The sequence below is a fragment of the Rhinolophus sinicus genome, linkage group LG04 (genome assembly GCF_036562045.2).
Source record: "Rhinolophus sinicus isolate RSC01 linkage group LG04, ASM3656204v1, whole genome shotgun sequence".
NCBI classification, from domain to species: domain Eukaryota; kingdom Metazoa; phylum Chordata; class Mammalia; order Chiroptera; family Rhinolophidae; genus Rhinolophus; species Rhinolophus sinicus.
In genome coordinates this window covers 96,299,773-96,319,806 of record NC_133754.1, presented here as the reverse complement: position 1 = coordinate 96,319,806, position 20,034 = coordinate 96,299,773, and the positions used below count along the sequence as shown (strand labels likewise).

The window sequence follows — 20,034 nt, the reverse complement described above, 5'->3', positions numbered from 1 at the left end:
CAGTTTTAACTGGAATTGTGTATGTAACATTTCAAGTTAAGGGTTGGAAACCATTCCTTACATTTGTCCAGGTGGTTTGGATTTTCTCTCTCAAGGACAGTTGACTAGATGTATTCCACTTTCTCCTTCATCAAATGTATATATTAGTGCCTCTTACTGAACATATGTTTATCTGGACAGTATTAAATAAACAACAGTAAAGTACTTAGAATTGTATCAAATACACTGAGAAAGAAGAAAGAGAGAGAGCACTCTGCTTTTCCTTTTTAAACTATGATGATTAAAGTTTATGCTTGTTCCTTTCCTCAAATTTATTTGCTATTTTATAAGAAGGTATTGCTATTTTTACAAGCTGGAGGATTTATGCACAAACATAATGTTAATATATATTTATCATTATTCCTTAAATTTCTATGCGCTCTTTTTTTCCCTTAAGCATATGACAAAATACTCTTTCATTGATTTTGACTGCTGTATTCAAATAGTACATCTAATAATTGCAATTTTAGTGCCAGAAACATGAGGTAAGACTTTACATCTTGTAACCGAATCCTATTAACAGAAAAGAATTTTTAAATTTGGCTTTCCAAATTTGAAACATTGAAAAAATTCAATATTTGTTTTTCTCTTAACCTTTTGAAATTTTTACTCGTTAGACAGAGGAAGTAAGCATAAGTTTTTCAAGAGAACTTGCCTCTTAACAAATCAGAATTAATTTTGTGACTGATTGTTATTTAAATATGTGAATGCACAAAGGTATTGAGACTACTTAGCGTGTTTAATTTTTATTGAAATATTGGGATATTTTATGTTTTCTGTATTATCTAGTATTATAAGAAGCATCTGAAATGAATTTTCTTACTATTACTGATGCTAAGTTGTTTAAACATGAGCAAAGTATACTCATGTGTCATCACACATGTTATATCACAATATTTCTGTGAAAATTTCTTTTTACCTTCTAAAGTGCTTCCATATAGTGCTTTCCCCTTCGTTTTGAAAGTAGGTATTTTTTCAAATTAAAGGTGAATTCATTTTCATTCACCTTATCAGTAAGCTGATTTGTTAGAAATAATTTCATTTATAGTTTATTTTAAAAGCAGTAATTATATAGAATCATTGATACTTACACTAAGTATAAATTTTCAACAAAAATCAGGATTGATTTGAAGCATCTAATAGATGTTGGGAAAAAAACCTGATTAGATTGTCTTTGTAATCACTAGGTGACAAATTCTATTTGTAGCTAGAAAAAATTTAAATTAACTGAGAGAATCTTTGCAGAGGTTTATATTATATAGGTTGGATACTTTAGAATTTCCTCAGAACTTATATTTACTTAATGTTAAAATGTCAGTGAGTGGATATAGCCACATTTATGAATACACAGGATAGAGCACCTGGGTTGAAAGTCAAGGCATCAATTTAAGATTATTTTTATAGACACAGTTTTATTAAGACATTTAAAACCTGCCTTATTACTAAGATCATAACCATGTGGAACTTGACTGCCTGGTCTCCTTGTTCCTGGGGCAAGACAATAATTTTTAAGGCTAAAAAACGTCTAATGTATACTTCTTGATCTCTGGGGTCTTGTGTCCCGAGTTCCCAGGGGCTTGTGTGAGTGGTAGAGGTTTACTCAGAGTCACCCCATTAACTTACAGGGCCTTCCCAGGACACTAGCTTTATGTAAATATTTTGGGGAAAAAGTTAGATTATCCATCTGATAAGCATTCTAAAATGTTATGCTAAAATAAAAGCAGATACATTATTGAAGATAGCATCTAAATATTTAAGGTAAAAGTTGAGACAATCTCTCTTGTTGAAGGCCCTCTTGGGATTGGTTCCCTCTCCATTGCCTTCAGGAAGATTCTGGAGCATCAGTCAGTACGTGACAGTGCAGAGAGCAGATTCCAGGATATGGAGTGTGGATCAGGTTTGGGGAAACCGCCGCTTAGGATGCCAAGGAAACCATTGTAGGTACAATGTGCTAAGAAGCTGGGCATATTTGGGATTGATTCAAGCTAGTGGCAATATCTAAGAGGGCCTCTCTTGGGGATCTCATTTAATAGATGAGAAAACTGAAGTCAAGTGACTTGTTCCAACTCATAGGGTTGGTTAAAGAAAAGAATATTCTCACCCTTGTTAAAATGGTAAGGAAGACTTTTTTTTAAGGACAATCACAATAGTTGTCAAGACCACTGCAACAGGGGAGAGAGATGGGGCTTAAGTCTGAATATAGCAGAGAGCTGGGGATTTATAGCCAATGAACAGAATAAGGGGATCAGTGGATGGCAAATTAATATGAGGAGACATCAAGGGTGGGGTTTCTTGCTAAACTGACTTGACTGGGTTCTTGCTGAAGGCAAACTAGGGTGATCCGGTCTTAAGGGGGGTGGGGATGAAGAATTTCATTAGCTATTGAGGGTCATCAGATATTAAGAGTGAGGGATTCCTGCTCAACTGACTTAGCAGGATTCTTAGTAAAACTGGAAGAGCCAGGTCAAAGCCAGAGCTCAAGGACAAGGCCGAGTTGACAAGAAGGCTCAGAGGAGCCTTCTGAAGTTTCATCAAGGAGACAGACTTTGTCAGGTTCAAGCCCAGTCAGGACGGGACCCACCTCTCCTGTCTCCCTCCAGGGTTTGCCCTATGTATCTGGCTCTACATCTAACCTGGGATTGCAATGTGGCACTTCCACTTAGGATTCTCCAAACAAACTTTCGTCCTTCAAATGGTTCAATCAACGACCATATATTGAGCGTTTATTATTTGCCAGGTCCTTGGAATACATCAGGGAATGAAAGTGATATAGATATTAACTTTGGGGAAATTTACCTTTTAGCAGGGGAAGACAGAATAAATCTAATCAATGATTAAATTATACGGTACCTTATGTGGTGGACCAAAAGGAATGGTAGGCCAGGAAAATGAGGTGGGTTGTGTAGGGACATCTGTCACAAGTTTAAATAGAATGGTCAAGGCAGACCTCATGGCGAAGGTGAAATCTGAGCAAACACTTGGAAGAGGTAAGAGAAGTAACTGTAAGTTATTTATGGAAAGAATGTTCCAGATCGGGGAACATGTACAAGGCCCCCAGGTGGGAGCTGCTGGGCAAGTTTACGAACACGGAGGAGCTGGGCATACTAAAGTGAAGTGAGACAGGGCCAGGAAAGTTGACATGTGGTTGACAAGGTAGCTAGGCACCAGATCGCTGTGAAAGAAATGGGGACCATTGTAGGGTTTTAAGGAGTGACATGATCTGACATGTTTTTTTTTTTTTTTTCCAGTTAATGATTTTAAAAATTGAAGTGTAGTTGGTATACAACATTTTATTAGTTATATTAGTTTCAGGTGTACAATATAGTGACTCAACATTTTTATGTCTTTCAATGCAATCACCCCACTAATTCTAGTAATCATCTGTTGATTTGCATTTTTAAAGTATTCCTCTAGTGGCTGTGTAGAGGTGCAGGGGTAGAAGTGGGGAAACCCATTATAGGCTGTTGTAACAATCCAGATGATGGCGGCTGTGGCCAGGATAGTAGCATGCGGAGGTAATTACCTACTATCTCTATGGTGGTTTATGTGTCAGTCTCTTTAGCGAGGCTGTGAGAATATCTTTACCATCTGACAGTGTGAATACATTTAAGATGAAGAGCAACAAACAGATTATGATGGGTGTTGTGTCATTTTCCCAACAACAATCAATAGCCAGATTTTCCAATACCAACTGGTGTCCAACAATTCAACTCAATTCTGATGCCAAGTACGCAGAGTGGGCACAAACCCCACAGGTTAAGGGCTCAGTCCTGTAAGACTGTCCCCCCTCAGGTATCAGCTACAAACGAAATCCCCTACAAATTTGGGGATTCCTATGACTCTTCCCACCTCAGGTTCAATAATTCACTAGAACAACTCAGAACTCAGAAAGTTCTTTACTTATGTTACAGTTTATTATAAAGGTATGAGCCAGGAACAGCCAAATGGAAGAGATACCTAGGTCAAGATTTGGGGCCAGGGGTTGTGCAGAGCTTCTGTGCCCTTTTCAGGTGTACCACCCTCCCAGCACCTGGATGTGTTCACCAACTTGGAATCTCCCTTTCCCTTGTTTCAGAGTTATTTTCAATGTTTCATTATGTAGATATTGTTGATTAAACCACTGACCATTGGAGATTGAACTCAACGTCTAGCCTCTCTCCTCTCCCTGAAGGTCAGGGCTGGGGCTGAAACTTCTAACCCTCTAATATCATAGTGGGGTCCTTTGGTGAATAACCCCCATCCTGAAGCTATCCAAGGGCTCTGCCATGTGTTATCTCATTAGCGTATAAAATACTCATAACACTCACGAAATTCTAAGAGTTTTAGGAGCTCTGTGCCAGGACCTGGAGACAAAGACCAAATATATGTTTTTTACCATACCACAATGGAGGTAACAAAAAATTCAGATGGGAGAGCAGAGTCCAGTGTCCAGGAAAGCAGGCAAATAAACTGGGTCCAAGTGTAGGAAAAGTAAGTCCAGACAGAGAAGAGCAGGTGGGCAACAGAGAGCCAAGGAAACAAGGCAGCCCTGTACTTCTGCTGAGTTACAGGAGTGGACTTAGGCTTGGAGCCATGAAGCCAGTGGCAGAAATAGAGCCAGAGTGTCAGGGATCCAAAGAAAGAACAAGTGGATTAGCAATTATTTCACACCTCCTCGGCTGCAGTAGTTCACAAGGTCAGTTACTATTTATACCCACATCTCCATGACTCCAAACCTCCCCGTGCCTGAAAAGACCTTAACCCTCATTCTCCTCTCTTCTGCTTAAATTCTTCCCTAGTTATTCTGGGTGTCCTCAGGGCAGTGACCTCCCATAGGGGCTCAGGAACAAACTTGCACATGGTCTTTCGACTTGAGCCTCTCAGTCAAGGGGGCTTGTCATGGCTTCTGCAGCTGGTGCCTCTGTCAGATGTTCCCCCTGTACCCAATAGACCCCTTGAGCCTAAAGTGACTCTGCAACCTGTGGGAAGGGAGATGAATGGCTCCTCTGTAAGCCTGTGCTAACACAGTTTTGCAGGATGGAAGAAATGTGGATGGACTTAGTCCTAGCCAGTATTTCATGAACACTGTGCCTTCACCTTCTGTCCTCAGAGGCTCAAAACCAGTCCCTCTTGTGTGACCAGAGAAGGGAGGGTGGGTCCTATCCTGTCCCTTCTATGTCTTCTCTCTCTCCTCTTTTCCTTAGATACCTCTACATCTAAACAAAAGAAAACCAACTCTCAGCAAATATCCACCCAGCTCCTTTAAGAGAAAACAAACTGTGGAATGAAAAGAGTGTAAACTTTTGAGTCAGACATATTAGGTTTGAAACTCAGCTTTGCCATTGGATAGTCATGTGGCTTTGAATATAGGGGAAATCATGCTTATAATATTATAAAATTAGAGATCATGCATGTAAAACAACTTGCATAGTATCTGACACAGAGTACCCAAGAAAAGGAAGCCATCGTTATGACTCCATTCTCTAGTAACTAGCACAAAGTCTGGCCATCCTTTGACTTCCTCTCCCACACCCCAAAACGCTGTCACCGTGCAAGTGTTACAGGAAAGGTGCTGCCCGCTACTCTCCCGGCCTAATGAGCTGTTGCAGACCCATGGGCCTCCTCCCTGTAGGTTGGTTGTGGGGAGTTTCCTTCCTGCCACGATCATCTTCTCAGTGTGTCCTTGTATGCCATGGTCTGTTTGGGGGAGGGTCTTATTGAGTGTCTTTGGCCATCGAATAGGAAATACAAGATACAGAGAAGGGCCTAGGGAGAATCCTGGTGAATATCACTCAGTATATTTACAAAAAGAATCATCCAAAGCTACCAGGATGACTCCTCACAATTGGTGCTCCTCCACAAGTGGTGATGAAAAGACCAGCTTGGTTTCTGCACAGCTCCCTGCGAAGGGTTCCAGCAGCAGCTACCATCTTCCTGGTTTCTGGGAGAGGGCAACCTCAGCCTGCATGTGTGATGCTCAGCTCTTCCATGGAGTATCTGTGGCCTGTCTGTTCTGCAACAGGTGACTTACTATTAGTGCTGTCAACTTCAGAAGGGTAAGAATCCATCCTCCTTGTGTAAGGGAAGAAATTTGGTGAAGGAAGGAGGGAAAAACACACTGATGAGTGAGTGCTTTGCAGTGTTTTCTGGCCAGTTAGGCATGCTGCTGCTTTTCACAATAGTGAGTTTGATTCACCCTCTCCTTTGTAGGTAGAATAGGCGATCAGGCTGCATTGAGTGGTCTATCAGCCAGGGCCCCCACAGTCTACTTAGGATAACTTAAGGGTTTATATGCAAAGGAACCATGAGAAATCACCAGGGAACCTGAGGCTAGAAACAGTGGCTTTGTTACTTCTCAAGATCCAAGGGACTAAGAATAGGAGAAATTGCCTGAATCTTGATGGATGAGACTGTAGAGTCAGACCCCTTGAGAAAGGCAGTGACCTTTGATTGAAAGACACAATCAGGGTGAGGCTGGGGGATGGGTTTCGGGGAAAGGACTTTCCTGACCTCACTCTCATCCCTTCTTCTTACCTTCGGCTGGGGCTCCTATCAGCCAACTCGACGTGCAGCTCCGGGACTCTGTGGAACAGCGTGGAGAGAGGGTCTAAGGGGCAAAGGGATGATATTTGGTATATGTGGAGAGATGCTTGGGCTTTCATGCTCTTTACCCAGAATTGATAGAAATTCTATGCTTGGCCTTGGTGCCTCTTTATCTCTTTAAAAAATTTTTATCATGAAAAATCTCAGGTATACATAGAAACAGAGGAAACTATTACAATAAACACCTGTATACCCATTGTGTAGATTCAACAATTGTTGAAATTTTGCCCAATTTGTTCCAATCCCACTTTTTCTGTGCTTCAGCACATTCAAAAAATTCTAGAATCCTATTTTGCACTGGTCCCATTCAAGGTCTGTGGCATGCAGCTGTGTGGGGGCACCTCTCAAACTGTACAATGATCTTCCAAAGGGGCCTGAGGCCTGCTACACTCCAGGCAGGTTTGTGTGAGAAAAGGAGGGACTTCTGTGTGTGGGGACAGAGGAGCTCAGTTCAATCACCCGAAGGTATCAAAAGGGACAGTGAGGAACGGTCATAGCAATAAAAATGCTTTTGTGATTTAACGTGTATGGGTTTTGGAATCGTTTCCATATAGGCACTACTTAGGAAGGTCCCCTTCACTGGAAAATCAACAGATAGTTTTTCATGAGAATGATGTAGAATTAATTGATTACCCAACATAAGACATTAGGATTTTATATCATTTACTGACTCTCCTGGGGGGAGAGGGAATGTCATATAGAAATGATAATTTAGAGTCAAATTGACTCAAGATTTTTTAAAAATTACAGAGTAGGAAAGATGATTTATTTGTGAAGCTTTAATATAAATTACTCTCAGTTCTAGTCTGTTATGATTGAAAATAGTAGCCATAAGAAAAACAGTGCAGAAACACAACACTAATTCTTTTCAGAGCCAAACACAATCTGAAGCCTACTGTAGCTCCTAGACTAAATAAATACGTTCTATAGAAAGACCTCTCATAGAATGACTAGGAAAAAAAAAATCCCTTGAAAAATCTTAGAAAAATCTAAAAAACAGAAAAGCTGTATAAAAGTGATTGCATACTATTGTGATCTCTGGCATATATAGGCATAACCAAACAATTTGACCTTTTGACAGAAAATTAATTTGCCCCCTTTCCTGTCCCCCAAAAAGAAAAAAAGGAAGAAAAGAATTGACCCTTCTTGTGTTGCAAGAAAGTGGTAGCTAAATGCAGTCCAAAACAAAGCAGATTTCAGACACTGTAATTTGCTCTTTTAATCTGTGGAGAAGAATGGAAGCAAAGGTGTGCTTCAAAGAGAATGATGTACTACAGACCCCTATACATGTGTACTGTCTTTTTTTTTTTTACCCCCACCTCCCCGGGTTTTTTTAAGCCATTGTTTCTCAGTCTAGCTGTGGGGTGCAGCTCCCTGGCCCATGCTGGTATTATGAGCTTTGCGCTCCACCCAGCAGTCAGTCACCGGTCATTGATCGGCCGTTCACAGCAGCTCTTGGCTGCCAGCCACGGCTGCCGTTGGTGGGAATCGAACCTGCGGCCTTCAGCGTTAGGAGCATGGCACTCCAACCGCCTGAGTCACCCGGCCACCCCGTCTTTTTATTTTTTAATTAGGGAAGGCTTAGCTCAGACCTTCAGTTGAGTCACAGAAGGAGAGGATAGATGATTTGCAAGGAGAACATGTGCTTTGCAGACGTATTAAGTGCGAAGGCAATTCATTGTTTCTCTCTTTCCACTGACCAGTCATTGAAATTGGCAAACAGTCATTTTTATATCTACATTTTACTAATTAATAGTACCTTATCATATTTTTTGGATCCATAGGTCATGTTACAATAAGAGCTTGTTAAAGACCCTTATTTCCTATTCTGGCACCGTGACTTGTAACTATGCGTTTTGAAAGGAAGTACCCAATTTCCTTTAACTTATTTAGTGAAGACTGCTCAGAGGTTTAGGTTCAGGATCTTTTAGCCCATTCCCTTGATTCCTAAAGTGGCTTGCCCATGATTAAGTTGTCTTCTTCACCTTCTGTGTCCAGTCAGTTGACTGTTTAAGCCACACCTTGTTGTTGGTGTTTTATTTTCACTTTAAGATCTTTAAAATGGAATAATGAACATTTTCTAATTTATAATCTTTCTTATGGGTTGTTACATATTATAAAATGGTAGTTTTTAAATACATTATTTCTCATAATTAAAAAGGATTTTTAAGTTTAAGGCATTTTAAGTGTAAGGAAGGAGTTAAGGCGCAAGTGCCTGGTAAGGAAGAGCATCATTGAATGACACTGCCCTTCCAGATTCTTCTGCTCTGGAGATGCTCCTCATGAGCTGTATCGCCAGAACTCACACCATCACTCTACACAGATGAATGGTACTTTCACAGATAAATGGTTAAATATCAGCCACATATTAAGACCAAAGAGAAATGTTTAGGGTGACCAGACAAACCAGCTGCTCTCTAAGAGGTCTTTGAGCTCCTGAGTGAAGCTTAGAACAATAAGAATTCAGAAAATGCTAACATCATTGACAACAATTTTTTTTTGGATTTTGCACAAATGCAATCATTTCTCCATCCTCTGATCTTTCATAGTCTGGATCCCAACTTTCCCTTGGCCCTGGTGCTTTCTTCACTGTTACTTCCCCAAACATATGTGTAGTGAAGGAATACACCTCTTCCCAAGCTTTGAAAAATTGTTTTGAAGTTCGCCAATGAAAGGCTAGATCAACTCACAATTTCATCTAATGCCAGATTATTAATATCTGTCCATTAAGAGAACTGTTCAAGAAAAGAAAAGTTAAAAAGGACCCACTTTTCTCCTAAATCTTAATTTTTACAGAGGTGGCCAAGTGCTTTATTGAATGGTCATGAGAAACCAAGTATGTGAAAATCACAGCAATCACATATTTGGCAGTGCATGATGTGAAACATAGAATGACATATGAGAGACTAGTCAACTAGGGGGTTTCAATAGTTAATGAATAAAGGAAATTAATTCCTTATTCAATCACTCATAAGTGGAACTTAAGTGCTGAACATTTTCAAGAAGATAGAGGTCTCTTTTCATTGGCTCGACTAGGGAAAGCTATGGGTTCTTCTGGCTGGGCATTGATTGATGGGTAGAAGCCCAATAGTGTTATTAAGGTTTTCCCACCTCTGATGTGTTTTATATCTGTCTAACGAAATGTGAAGAAGTGTTTCCAACACTCCATTCATGCACCTAAATGTCTTAAATGTAAGATCAGTGCTTCCCTGTTACATGATCCGAGTCTGAATTTCTAGTCTCTCATTGACTCTCCAGAGAAAGAGACCTTGAGATTACCCTGCTTACTTATTTCAGTCCTATTCACTCCATATGCTCTTACTGGGTTGTGCCAGGTACTGGAGAAAGGATGCCAAGACCTAGTTCCTGTTCTTAAGATGTTCCCAGTCTCCAGAGGGGGACACAACCACGTAAATACATGGTTTATGTCATGTGGAAAGATTTGAGATCAATGGATATAAGAAAGGAGACATAAACTTTATTTGTCATCGACCCAATCCCATTTTTTTTTTAACAGTTTTGGATAGAGAGGGAAGGTTTCACAATTGAAGTGACATTTGAGCTGGGCAAACAGTGATGGATAAAGGGTATAACAGGTAAGAGGAGGAAGATGCAGCAAGAGGAAACATAATGTGCAGAGAAATGTGCAAAAATAAGTATAAAGATATCATCTGCAGAGCTCTGGGAAGATGTCCAGGAAGGAGGGGTGGGGATAAGTCTGGCAGCCCTGTCTTTGAAGCATTTGAACTTTACCATGCAGGTAACTTGGAGTACTGAATATCATTATGACAGGGAGAGGTTTAGTCATACTCCATTATGCGATAACTTGGTGGGAAAATGAAGGATTGATTGGAGGAGAAAGGATTTGGGCAGTGAGAATAGTTGTGACGCTGACCTAGTGGTTTTAGTATGAGAGGGGAAGGACCTGAACCAATACAAACAAGAGGAGGGAATGGATTCAAAAGATATTTAGCATGGATGAGCACTTAGACACAATTACCGTATTTCCCCGAAAATAAGACCTAGCTGGGCAATCAGCTCTAATGAATCTTTTGGAGCAATAATTAACATAAGACCGAGTCTTACATTATATTATATATTACATTATATATTATATTATATAAGACCGGGTCTTATGTTAATTCTCGCTCCAAAAGATGCATTAGAGCTGATTGTCCAGCTAGGTCTTATTTTCAGGGAAACAGGGTAGATGTGTAAGTAAAGGGATTACTGAGAATGATCAACATTTCTTTCGTGGAATATTTGTTTTTGTCTATAACATCTGCAGATTATGTAACCAAAAATGGAAAATATTTAGAAAACAGAAAAGTAACTAAAGTCTTAAAAAACAAACACACAATGTTAATTACCAATTAAAAGTATTGTCTGAAGTATATTTTATTGCCCTAAATAGTTCTCTAATTGATGAGCTTTTAATGTAAATTACTTCTCAATTATAATTATAGATAATATAGAAATAGTAAACAATCAAACAATTTGTTTGGATTTAGATTTGGGTGAATTCTGAAAAAAGTATACATTTGAATATTATTAAAAACTTTCTCTATTTAAGAATTTTTCTCCTTAGAGCTTCAGAAATATTCATTTTTATAAGCAGTGAGTAAATTAACATCTTCTTTTTCCACTTTATAATTGTCTAATGAAATCCTATCAAGAGAAAATTTAAAGTGGTTTAGGAAATTAGCAAAATGTAGGATTTTAACAGATGAAGCTTCTATTCAATTGTAGTACTCATGTAAAATCCAGTTGTTTTGTTCTTTTATGGATTCATTCCCAATTTTCCATAAAAAACTCCCTTGGCCTATTTCTAACTAGCATTTTCTTTGTGTCTCCTCCAGCAGAGGTTGCCTGCCAGAAATTATTAATATAATTGTTCTCCAAGACAGCAATGTGTGCAACCATTTAAAACCCTCCACGTGAAGAAGACTGTAGCATGCTCCTTTTTTAATACAAAGAAAAGAAAAAAATAGAGAGTTATTTTCACAAGTTCACAGATCTGTAATTTTGTGGACGTGGTTTCTTTGATTCCTATTTCCAAGTTATTGTGGAATTGGCCCTGCACAGAGATAAAATAATGATCACCCTTTTAACTCTTCATTGACAATACCTCTCCAATCCAGATAGAAATGGGATACATAAGAGTGTTTTTTTTTTATGTAAAAAAGACTTTAATGAACATAAGCAAGAAATATTAAAGATAAAATATGACAGAAATACGATTCCCATTTATTTTTCACAAATAAATTGTTATTTCTCATATACTTCTCAGAGGATATTAGTTTAATCAAATTATGATCTAGGAATTCTATCTGAGACACCATTTCAAAACTAAATAAAGGGGAGTGTATTTTTAAACAAGTAACTCAACTGGCTATAATTAACTAAATAGAAGTAGTTAATCATAAACTCTCCCACTTTTTGCTGCATGTCTGTGTCTCTATTTTGTAATTCATACTTGTATATTTATCACATACGTTTAGAAGTGTTTTCCAGTGTCTGTGTTTTGGGTGGGGTGGGGTGGGGGTGGGGCTCGTGTGCTGCCTACATCCAGCCAGACTATAAAATTGCCACATGCTTGAAAATGTAAGATTGTGATTATCTCTTAGGAGAGAACTTAGGACACTGTTGTCCCTAAAGCATGCTGGTAGCGCATGATTTTTAGACTCTCAAGCAAAGTGTTTCTTCTTCTCTTCAATTCTGGAGAACAGTACAGAATAAAAGAAACTGAACGGAGACCTGGGTTCCAATCTTGACACTTGCGTTTGCAAGGAAACCTTAGACAGACTACTTTTCCCTCTGTGTTCTGAATCCTGACTTATAATTGCGGCTGATAGTGGACGTGACGGATTCGACATGTAATTGGTGAAGGTCTAAAGAGATGAAAAGAAAAACAAGTTCTATGTGGAAACACAAGAAGACACATGAAAATGCACAAAAAGGAGAACCAGGGCTACTTTAGAGTGAGACTTTTTTCAAGGGTGTAGGAGAACTGAAGTGTGACCTAAATAAATCTGACTGGGAGCCGAGCCCTGAGGTATGCTTAGGAATGAAGATAGTGAGGGAAAAAAAGGAAAAAACCCAAAACAAAACAGATTTCATTCCAGAGGTAAAATCAAGCAGGAATGCAGTCTCTTTCATGCCTGGGGCATGAAGCTATGGTGCTTGTCCAGGAAAGCCCTGTTAATGGAAGACGATTATTTTTGGCATTTGTAGCAACTAAGGACTTAGGTAGGCTCCCTATATTTGAGCACTTTCCCTTTTATATTGAAATTATGTTTGCTATGTTTGTGTAACATTCCATACTTTGAGCTCCTATGGGCAGTGGGGTTGTTATTATTACCATTATCTTTGATTTCTGAGGACCGGGGAGAGGGCTTGCCCACAGAATGTGCACAGATGCTATTTACTGAACTCAAGAGAGCTGGGAAAGTGGTGGAGAAAAGGGTAGGGCACAGCAGGAAAAGGAAGTGAAGTTGAGATAAAGAGGGTTAAGAGAACCCAAGACATCCTTTGCCTGATTCTCATTTTTTTTCTGGTATCGATCTTGACTGTTTGGATGCCAACGCAAGAGAGAAGGGTGAAGGAAGAGGCTGAGGGTGAGAAGAAAGGAGGGTGGACACTGCCGTCTTGAAATTCTTGTGGGTGCTACACATTTTTATTATATGAATAAATGAGCACCTCACTGGTCAGTGACAGCCCAATCCCACCTGACGATAACACTGGGACGAAGGTGTTACCAGTCCAATTGAACAAGTGAGAAAGCGAGCGCAGAGCAGTGGCAACCCATGCAGCTGGCAGGAGTGAGAACTGGGGGTCATATTCTCAATTCACTACCACACAAGGGGCAGAGGATGGAGAAGGGCAAAATGTGAAGAACAACTCAGAACAGTAAAGGACAAAACAGAGAAATTAACTGACCGGAAGAATATCAATAGTCGGAAGAAACAGAAAAAAGGAAGAGTGTCTTATGGCATTTGTTGCTCGTACTATTTCCTTTTTGTTTATGTTCAATGTAATCAATTTTATGATGGAATATTTTATAGTTTTTTGTCATTAGTTTCCTAGTGTGTATAGGGCTGAGATTTCATTCAAACATTCTAATTATTAGCACACAATAAATTTATTTTAATGTACATACTGCTATAACCAGCTCACTCTATCTCTACATTTTCTATAAAACGTTCCAAGAGGTGGCGCTTAATCGAAGGTCAGTATAAATGTAAAAGGAATTCAGAAACCACATGTGGTTTTATTATTCCCAGAAATGGCTAATATGGCTCAAGCTGTGTCACCTTTACAATACCTGAGGGTCTGCGTCACTTTTTTCCTTTCTAATGCAAAGTCTCGATGGATTACTCAATTGATGTATGACAGACAGCATGACCGCACAAGGCCCTCACTGGTTAATTTTGTGTTGGCAAAGCTGGTTTTGAATAACCTGAGATTTTTGGCAAACTAACAAATAGCTCTCATTAAAATTAATAATGGTTTCAAAAGCATCATGTAAAGTCTGTACCATCCTCTTGTCTCATAACTTTTACAGCACTTTAGGGAATTCACAATGCCCTCTTTGGAAGTAGAAATGGCAGGAATGGTAATTCAGAAACATGACATCATTCCCCAAAGCATGTTTAATGTAACTAAAAATAAAAGGTAAGCAATTGTGTCTACATTAGCACAAAGAGAAGGGGAGTTTTGTCATTTGTTTGACTTACTGGTTATTAAATGTGGCCTGTTGGATAAATTCTGCCTGGGCCCCGGCATTTCTGGTTGAAGAGTTAGTCTTCCTTTAAAGAGATTACTTTGCGTAAGGTTTTAAAGGTGGAGCTGTGTCCAGCCCTCACTCTGAGAGCAGGAGGGAGGAGACAGAGATGGGATAAACACGTAGGAGGTGGACATGGGGCTCCTAGAAGTTGTGGTGTCTTGAGAAGCATCAGGCTTCCTAGATGAAGCTTGAGTGTGAAGGAGGAGGGACATGGAGGAAGGAGGGAGGATACAGTCTTCCCTTGGTGTCTGAGGAGGATGGGTTCCAGACCCCCCTCAGATGGATACCCAAATCCTATGCTCAAGATCCTTAGTCAATCAACCTCGGATCCAAATTTAGATGCTGCTCTGAGCCTGCGGCTATGAAGGGCCGACTGTACATGCAAAGGCCGTGTGAGAAAGCTTGGAGAGTTGATGTGATGAGGCGAGAGCATAGCATGGAAGGGGGGGCTGGAGGTGGGGAAAGTAAATTGGGGCGGGGGGGTCATAACAGCTGAGAGTGAGAAGTAGAACTTCAATATTTTGACAAGAACTTTGTGTTTTATCTTGTTTATGTATGTATTCGGGAGCAAAGATGTCAGTTCTCTTGACGGTTTCAGCTGTGAGTTCTCACTCAGATTTTAAGAATCTTCATGACAGTAATAAAATGTGTCTGTGATCTGGGAGTCCAGGAGGTGGGCAGAGCAAGCATTCACCCATTTGAATATTCAACAATACTTACTGAGTGAGTACCTGTGGTATGCCAGGCACCGTCCGGTGCTGGGAAGAGAGTGGAGAATTAAAAAGACAATTGCTTTGTTCTCCTGAGCGAACAGAATAGTGGGTTGAGATAGACGTTGTACAAATAAACCACTGAATGTATATCAGATGGTGATAGGTGCTGTGGAGAGGGATCAGGTAATTTAAGGGGAATGAAAAGCGCTGGGGATGGCATTGGGAGTGTTGCTATTTTTTATACGGTGGTTGGGAAGACCTCCTGAAAAAGATTACATTTGTTTGCAGACATAAAGGAGGTGAGGGAGTAAGAAATGCCATCTGGATAAGGATCATGCCAAACAAGGGGAAAAGCAAGTTCAAAGACCCTGGGGCAGGGAACATGGTTTGGTATTCAAGAACTAAAGGTTGCTGAGTGTGGTCAGGTGGAATGAGCCTGAGGAAGACGAGGCAGGGACTGGGGGACATGAGGGGTTTGACCACTAAGGCCTTGTAGGCTAAGCACTCTGACTTTTCCTCTGAGTGACATGGGAAGCCATTAATACACGACTCTTCACCTTCAGCTTGCCATTTTCCCTTGATTTTGCCCCTGACTTGCGTAGCCACATATTCCAAAGACCCTGACTGCCACCTGCAGTCTTCTTTTGTGTTTTTATTCAGACTTTGGGGCACCAATTCATTTCACGTGTAGTCATGTGTGAACTCAAAATTGTTTGTCAGAACAGTACCAATATTTGAATAGTTGTTTCCAGAAAGGCCTAGGAGAGGAAAGAGAATACATGATGGTGGTGCCAGAACAGATGGTAGTAGGAGGGCTGTGGGGAGGTGGACGGGGAAGTGTGGGGATTCCCTAAGAGAGCCTAAAGAGAAGGATAGTGAACTGACATACTTTCCTGACTTAGGAAAGTATACTTATCATGTTGTTTCAAGGTCAGGGTGAATCTGAGAGAAAGCTGTAACAGAGGGGGTTTATCAAGCATAGCAAGATAAGTAACACGGGAGTAAGGATGAGAAGAAGGTCAAAGGGAAGAGGTTTTATGAGATAAGCACAGAGATGCATGGCTTTCTTCTAGCTGAAGTGACCAGGCACCAACTAACATCCCATTCTGCCCTGCTGTCATGGGTCTGGGGTGCTACCTTCTACCCCTCCCCCCATTGATGTGCCTATCCTGTCATAACTATATGAGGTATTTTAGGATGTGATGGGACAAACTGGAATAGGGCAGCTTCCTCATTGAGCTTGTGCAGAATGTCGCTAGGCACAGACAGCTGACAGCCCTGCAGCTGGTTCCATCAGTGATCATGGTTCATTGCAGTTTGGGTTCATAAGGACTCATAGGTGCCAAAAGAACAGTAACAGTTGCCTTCTACATGCCCAAGTGTGTACTCAGGATTGTACACACTAGTGTCTTGTGGGAAGAGGGACAAAAATGAAGTGCGTCCCTTGAAAGGAATAATACTCACTGAATGAACTGAAAAACAAAACCAATGTTAAACAAAATATTTATCAATTTGAAGAATGCCTCAATTAAATTGGTAGTTTGATTGACTTTAGAAGAGGTACTCCATTTAGAAACCTGTAGTGGGTTAAACATACAGGATTCTGACACAAGTATCATCTTAAATTTAAACACTTTACACAGAGTTAAACAGTAATAACGTGACGTAAGGAGAATAAAAGAGAAACGCTAATTTTCTTTTTTATGGAGAAGAGATAAGATCCTTACAATTGACGTTTGGGTAAGAGAAAACTCGCAATCACCAACATCATCCCAAAGCTTCCTTCCATATGTTTTCTTACTTGTCATAGTTGGTTGTCTTCTCAGATGACCTCCATATAATATAGTACCACAGCCCATGTCAGCTTCTATTCCTTGCCCACCATGTCTCATCATATGACTTATTTCTACTTTGCATGTTACATATCTGTGTATTTATGTATTTTCTGCCTCCCATTACAAAAACGTGAACCCCATAGGAGCTGGGTGTTGTTTTGTTTAACTGCTTTAATTCTGACATGCTGTGGTGTCTGAACTTTGAATTAATGAACATATATTATATTTCTATCACATATATTTTTGATGATTTACAGTTATTCATATTCTTTCTTCTCTCAGGCTCTATGAGAACAACAATTCGAATTGTTCTGATGGCTAATGTATATCTGAGGTAAAAAAGAGCTAAAATAAAGTGCTTCCTACCTGAGTTTTGACAGCGATGTAACATACGAAAGTGTTTGGAGAACAGACCTGACCTTTTCTACACAAAGGGCCTCTGAGCAAGTTCCCTGATGGAGACCTCCTCAGCCAGAGTAGAGAGGGAAGAGTAGTTTGGGAGAGATTTCTTTGGAGGCAGATGTTGCCAAGTGGACAGACTTGGGGGGCTCGCCTCCTTCACATCAAGCCTGGTGAGCCACACAGAGGCCCTGAGACATATGCTCACAGAATACTGTACACAGCACTCCAGGGCAGCAGGACGAAGTGGCCTGCACTGCCCGAGCTTGTTTGCTGAGGGATATGAGAGAATTTTCCAGAGACCACAGCTGAACTAAGTGGCAGAGCGTCAGGTTAGGGTTGAACTGGGGCCTCTTCAATAGGGTCTGCTTGAGGGGGTCAGAGCCAGAGCAACAAGAAGTGGGAGGTGATGTGGAACTCCTCAAGGGTGTGGAAGTAGACATGAGTGACCACTTAGTATAGAAATGCATTTACCCAGGTTATGAGGACCTTAGCAGAAAGGTCCTCTGTGTGGGGACTTTCCAAAGAGCCCCACAAGAGACAGGGTAAGCTTACTCACCTGCCAGACCCATAGGGCTCAAAGCCACTCAGCCCAGTAGGAATAGGCCATCCTCCTGGCTTTCCTGTCTTCACAGCTTTGGCCTGTGTGGGGTCAAATTTCAGCGACTATTTGGGGGAACAGGGAGAGAGCAGAAACTGCCCACCCCTCCCTCCTGGAAGGCAGGCAGCCTCTGACTACAGACCTTAGTGGTGAGGTGGTGATGGCAGTATCAAGGAGAAAGCTGACCTTTGAATGAAGATTGAAGCTTGAAATTTATTTAATGATTCTAGATGGATTTATTCGAATTACAGAATTGAAATTATGTTTTGTAACTCAAAGTGACCTCAGGACTGTCATAAGAGTGAGCAGAAAAATCCCAGGGATTTACCCAAATTCCTATCCCAAGGCAAAGTAAGATTCCTTGCATAAACTATTTCCCCTGCCATCCTTTTAAAAAATGTCTTGATATGTCACTAATCAGGCTTTAAAAAACTTACCAGTTACACTGTTTTCAAATATGTCTGACACTTTATAAATAAATTTGCCATGTAGATTAGAGCAATGCTATAGATAGTGTTGTAGGCTCATCCAACAGTCACTTACAAACCCCTGCTCTCTTGCTGGATCTTTCTATTATAGAAGTTCACAAAGCTAACTATTCATTTTTCCTTCCTTCCTTGTAGCTAGGGGTTGGCATGTGATAAAAGTTCTGGACAATAGGAGAGAAATAGAAGTCTGATGGGAAAATTCTTATTTTCCTGATAAAGCAGATAGAGCTATTGTCGTCCCCTTAACCCTTCGTCCTACATTGAATATGGATATATTAGGGCTGTATTAGCCATTTTGTGACAAGGAGAGAACGTCCCCAAACCTCGCTGGGATGCTGGTCCTGACACTGTTGAGGAAGGGTCTTCCTCAGACTCCTTGACATGTGAGAAAAACAACCCCTATCAGCTTAGCTGTTGCTAGTTAGGTAGTCAGTTACCTGCAGCCAAGAGCATTCTGAACAGAACCCAAAACAAACAAAACCTTGCTGACTGATGTTAGGAGTGAAGCTGATATTTACCTGAATGCAGTCATTCATTTAACTCTCACACATCTTAGTAACATTTATGGACTATTACTCTGTGCTAGGCCCTTAGGATACAAAGAGGAATGGGAAGATACTCCCATTGCAATGAATAAAAATTAATTATAATAAAAATGTGATACTTGGTATAATACCAATGTGAATATACAACGTACAATTTATATAGAAAGAAGCACGTGGAAGAGATGAGGGAAAGCTGTGATTCTGAGATTAGGACTTAGGGACTTATCGGATGGAGAGTGATGAGGACCCCAGGTAGGTATGGGCAAGGCAGGTAGAGTACCTGAGGATCTCTAGGCAATATGAAGTGTTGTATTTTGTAAATATTGTAGCTTAATATTTAATAGTGCCTGGGCTCTGGGGTTGGACTACCTGGGGTTCGAATCCTGGCTGTTCCTGTTATAACTGTAGAACTACAAGTAAGATGTTTAGTTTCATTTTCTTTATCTGAAAATTGATGTTTTATGTACTTTGAGGGGTTGTTGGAAAGATCAAATGAGCTAAATCACATATGGCTTTTAGTAGGTGCCTGGTACATAGTAAGTATTCTGTAAATGTTATGTATTATTCTCAGCTGGTCACGGAGACAGACTATATTGTGGATGGTGGGGTGACCTCAGGAGAATCTGACAAGTTTGACTAGGGCTAAATTGTGATGGGTCTTGTATGCCACGCAGAATAACTTGAACTTGATCCTACAGTCACTGGGAAATTCTTATAGGTTCTGGAAGTCAAAAATAAGTCAACACTGGCCTCCTAGTTGTCAAATCCTATGGGCACATTACCTATGTGATACTTGGCACTGCTGGTTTCCTTGTGGAAGCTTTCTACTTATTCTCACAGACACCATTGTTTTCTTGGTTTTGTTCCTATTTTAAGTCTTTTCTCCTTCCAAGTCATCCTCAGTCCTCTGCCTGACGAATCTCTGTAGCATGTAATTGTGATCACCTGACCCGATTAAAATCTGAAAGTGGCTCCCTATCCATCCCCTTCAGGTAACTCTGCGTAGTATAAAAAGAGACTTCAGGACCATATTCCTGCAGACTCCT

The 20,034-nt window shown here is 40.4% G+C and overlaps 1 protein-coding gene across 3 annotated transcripts in view; it reads left to right on the top strand.

Annotated features, from left to right (window-relative positions):
* SACS (sacsin molecular chaperone) overlaps positions 1-20,034 on the top strand; it is an 83,834-nt gene that overhangs the window by 14,309 nt on the left and 49,491 nt on the right. The gene's annotated exons all lie outside the window — the stretch shown is intronic.